Consider the following 5,284-nt stretch of genomic DNA (forward strand, 5'->3'; position numbering starts at 1 on the left):
ACAAAAGGGAGGGGGAAATGGTCTTTCTTGGTGGCGGCATTCAACTGTCTATAATCAATGCACATCCGCCACCCTGTCACTACTCGAGTTGGTATTAATTCATTTTTATCATTTTTAACCACGGTAGTCCCTCCTTTCTTCGGGACCACCTGAACTGGGCTAACCCACTTGGAGTTGCCAACTGTATAAATAATACCCGCATCGAGTAGTTTCATCACCTCGGCCATAACAACTTCCTCGCATCTTTGGGTTCAACTTGCGTTGACCACGTCTCGTAAGGCTTGTGGCCCTCTTCCAGCTCTATCCTATGCATACAAACATCGGGGTTGATGCCCTTAATGTCATCCAGAGAGTAACCCAAAGCCTTCCTGTTTTTCTTAAGTACACACATCAAAGCAGCATATTTGGTCATCATTGAGCTTAGAGCTAACAATAGCGGGATCGCTCCGTATCATCTAGAAAAACATACTTAAGATTAGGAGGAAGTGGCTTACGCTCCGGTACCTTTACCTCTACAAAGATAGACAGAATCGGCTTCAATGGTGTAGCAAGTGTTCACCAAGTTATCGTTGGCCAGGCTTAAAAGCATCTCATCTTCTTCTTCATTGAGCTCGTAGCTCTCCATTGAGGCAACCAAAGCATCGGCTCCTCAAAGCATTCTCCATCAGATTACCCGCACACTCATCTAAATGGGTTAGATCGGCTAAGGGATCCTTGGCTAAGGATTCCCTCCAATTACAAGTAACAACCCTGTCAACAATATCAATGGAATAACACGTATCCTCATCAGCAGGTTCAGTTGCCTTGTGAGCAAGATCGAACTCAATGGTGTCATCCCCTACCTCTAAGGTGATGGTTCAGCGTTTGACATCTATCAAAGCCCAAATTTTGTATGTAAGAACGGTCGCCTAAAATAATAGGTATCGACTATCCTCCGCAATGTCCAAAACAACGACGAAATCGACGGGGAATAAAAAACTTACCCACTCGAACGGGTACATCCTCTAGAACACCTATAGGTCTCTGAGTCGATCTATTTGCCATTTGAACGGTAATATCGGTCACCTTAAGTCTACCAATGTTTAACCTTTCGCAAAAAGAATACGGCATGACACTAACACTGGCCCCTAAGTCATAGAGGGCCTTTCCAATTACGTGGTTACCTATAGTGCAAGGAATTGAAAAACTACCCGGGTCCTTTAATTTAGGTGGCACATTAACTTGTGAAAGAGCATTACATTCCTCCACAAACGCAACATTACCATCATCACGAAAATTTCTCTTACGATTCAAAATATCTTTCATAAATTTAGCGTAAGAGGGTACCTGGGTAATTAAATCAGTGAAAGGAACCGTTACCTCGAGATTCGGACCATCTCCGAAACTTACCAAACTTACGCTCGACTTGGTGGCCTTCAAACGCTCCGGATACGGGATCGCAACACGGCCGTAGGATCGGTAACCTTCGGCTTCCGTAGGTTTAAAACCCCCATCAAATCATCAATGAGTGATGAATCATGCAAACTAGTTGACGGATTTGCATCCTGCTCTGGAGATCCAGTCGATCGACTGGTAGGGGTGGTCGATCGACCAAGTAAGCTGGGCGTGAACAGTTCCTGTCCATAATTAACGTCATCAGGTATCTCAGTCGATCGACTGAGGATGTTGGTCGATCGACTGGATGTGCTAGGTGTGAATAGTTTCTGACCAGAAACTATTTTGTCTGAAAATTCAGTCGATCGACTGGGAATGTTGGTCGATCGACCAACAGTACTGGCATTCAGACTCGTTTTTGCATCAGGATTCAAACGAGCTTCTTCATCATTTCCCGAGTCTTCCTTTGGCTTGTCGGGACTTTCATAAGAAAGGCCACTTCTGAGATTGATGGCATTGATCGTCTCAACCGGCCCTTCACATTTGTTTGAAGAATTAGCGGCTTGCTTGGCCTCCATATTCTCCAATTGTTTCACAAAATTCCGTGAGGACTCAATCCCGGCTGCTTCCATATTCGCCACTTGAACCAAAAGGAGTTGGACCATCTCTCTTAACTTCTCGATCTCATCTGAGTTTTGAACGGGAATTTTGACTTTCTCCTTGGAAGCTTCAGAAGTCTCGAGCTTCTCGAGACGGGTAGAAATGGAAGTCATAAGTGTCACAACAGCAGTCATTTCTTCACTTTGCTTTCGTGACTTTCCACGTGAACTTCCAAACTCAGCTTTATGGACTGCCATCTCCTCAATGGTGTTCCAACCTTTACTTTGACCGGTATTATTTTGGAACCTACCATTAGCAATTTGCATCCAAAATGACCTTGTAATCATCATATAAAGCATTGTAAAATAGGTTGCAAAGATACCATTGCTGGAAACCATGATGAGGGACAGCTCGGACCAAACGTTTGAAACGTCCCCATGCTTCACAAAAATCTTCGTCGGCTCCTTGCTGAAAACTCGTGATTTTACCCTTCAAGGCATCAGTCTTTGAAAGCGGGAAGTGTAACACCCCCTCATACCAAGGTACCTTACCAGGACTACCCCAGCATGAAAAGTTGTTACCATCTCGGTTGCCCGAGGTTAGTATATATCAAAAGCAACAGTCCAAACACATTTATTAATGTACGGTAATTATAAAAGTTACATAGTCTCCAAAATCTAATAAACGAAATATCCAAATGGCAACAACTACCAAAATAATAACTAAAGCTCGTGATGGTGTCATCTAATCCAGCGTGGTGACTCTCCCATGACTGCCCCCAAGCTCAATAAATGTATCACTGTCACAATCGCTCACCATCCCCGAATGGATCACCGCAGGTTTTACAAAACAACAACACGGGTCAAGATTACTCAATCAATATAAGACAACAAACATTACCACCGGTGATCATCGATCTCACGCACAAGAATCGACTACACACCGAAGTGTGTAACCCCGCCAGATTACCCATCGCAACAGGTAATCCTCGCCGCTGATGGGTGACCGCACCCATCCCCACCTAGTCCAGCTCATCAACGAGCGACTAACAATCCCTGTCCCTTAATGTGCACATCCCCTCCCATGGCGGGTTCCACGGAGGGCGAACTAGGGTGTGAAGCCACTCCCGCAAGTGACTCCACCACAATCATACAAACCACAGCATCACAGCTGTCACAACACCACAACCGTCACAACACAATCACCTCACCACCGTCACCACAACACCCATACTCCGATGATCAGCAGATAACAACAATTACAATACAATAGTAATCTCAATCAATTAACAGTACTGAGTAGGGGGAAACCCTACCTTTTCGCAATCCGCTATGCTGCAATCAACCATACAAATGCGTAACAAATATCACATCGTCACCTACAACAATAATCACATAATACAATTACACATTGCACAATCCCATTTTCCCCAATTCCATATATACAGTAACCCCAAACGAATACAAATGACAAGGGAATGAAACTTACCAACAGTAGAATAGGAGACTACACGCAAGGATCATGACGATTTGCACACACAACGAGATATGAGGATGATTAGGGAGTGATTAGGGAGAGATCGTAGAATGATTAGGGTTGGAAGTGATGTTTTAGAAACTGACGTCGAATATAAAATAACCCTAACATTCCCTAATCAAACCGATAAAATAACATTCGCCAGACCGGATACTCGGTCGAGTAAAGCTATACTCGGCCGAGTATCATCTACTCGGTCGAGTATTCTCCATACTCGGCCGAGTATTACTCGGCAGAATCAAAACAGACTCCACAATTAACACTACTCGGCCGAGTAGGCTCTACTCGGTCGAGTATACAACTTAACAAAATCCGTAGTGTTACAATCTTCCCCCCTTAAAAAGAACTTCGTCCTCGAAGTTCCAACCCAACCTATAAAACATGGACGCCTAACACCAGCTCCACTAACCACGCTTACTAGATAACATATCCTCTCGGTATAGACTCCATAACATTATCGAATAACCACAAAATAATGTTTCCAATCTTGTCTCACTTCCATAACACTCAATAGCACTCAATACCAAGACAATCCACAAAAGAAGATCAACCATCAAAACAGAATGTTACATTCTACCACTCTTAAAAAGGAACTTCGTCCTCGAAGTTTACTCACACTCATCAACATCATCATCCAGCTGCCAAAACTCTCGAACTCATAAATATCATCATCCACTTTTATCAACACTATCGAAAAAATTCTCACACTCCTAAACATCGAACTACTACAAGCACAGCCATGGCCTTTTAACACTATCAACCACTATATGTACCCATCAATTCCTTATGCTACACCAACACTCTACGTCCAATAATATTACAACATGCACAACCCTCAAACGCTCTTTGCCGCATCCTACTCCTCTTAAGACACATGTTACGTCCTCGTAACTCACTAATACTATAACCTTAGCTATACCTCTCATTATCCTCATCACTACCACATGTGCAAGATACCCGCCTATAATCTAAACACTTACTATATCCAAGGCTCTCTTACTTAAACAGTTCTCATACCTCAACTCATTCTGCACTCCATCTAACCAATACCACACAATCCTGATCATGACAAACACTCTAACTCTTCCACATTACCGCAACACGACATACCTCTCTATATAACTATATAAAACTCTTATCGCCAAGAGCATAATTCACGATCCACACTTGTTACGTACACTCACACTAGATCCTCAAGTTCCTTTCTTTCATTACAGCAAGACTCATACATAACTTAACACGACACTAAATACCCAACACCCTACACTCACTGTCTCAACAAAGGATTATGAACCATCTGCATATATCAGATCATTACCACACATGTTCTACGAATCACTTGCATATATCAGATCATTACCATATCTACCAAAGCCTCATCTAGAACAAGATCCAAAATTACTGTAACAACCTATCACAACTGTGTCCCATCAACAAAATATCACTATACCATGATAACAACGAAAACATATACAACTCTCTTTCATATCATCCTCTACCCTCATTCCCAAACCGAAACTGGTAAGAAACATCAACAAACAAAAAACAAGTCTACATGTCTAACCGAAACTCACAAGAAACAACAAGAACAAAACAACAACAGTGCATAATCGGTCTCAGACTTTAAACTCAAATCGTAACCACCCCAGTTTACTCAACCACAACCGTGTGACGGCATCGCAACACCGCAACCAACAACCGCACCAGCACAGCGAAAATGCCCGCATCACAATACGAAGTACCATGCCCGGATCACCACCCGAGGCACAACAAC

General features: G+C 43.0%; 1 non-coding gene across 1 annotated transcript; it reads left to right on the plus strand.

Moving 5' to 3' along the window:
- The first annotated feature begins 2,365 nt into the window (after positions 1 to 2,365).
- Positions 2,366 to 2,474, plus strand: LOC141650331 (small nucleolar RNA R71). The gene has a single exon (XR_012546371.1). It is a non-coding gene; the product is annotated as a small nucleolar RNA R71 (small nucleolar RNA).
- Positions 2,475 to 5,284: the final 2,810 nt, after the last annotated feature.

The sequence above is a fragment of the Silene latifolia genome, chromosome 3, assembly GCF_048544455.1.
Source record: "Silene latifolia isolate original U9 population chromosome 3, ASM4854445v1, whole genome shotgun sequence".
NCBI classification, from domain to species: Eukaryota; Viridiplantae; Streptophyta; class Magnoliopsida; order Caryophyllales; family Caryophyllaceae; genus Silene; species Silene latifolia.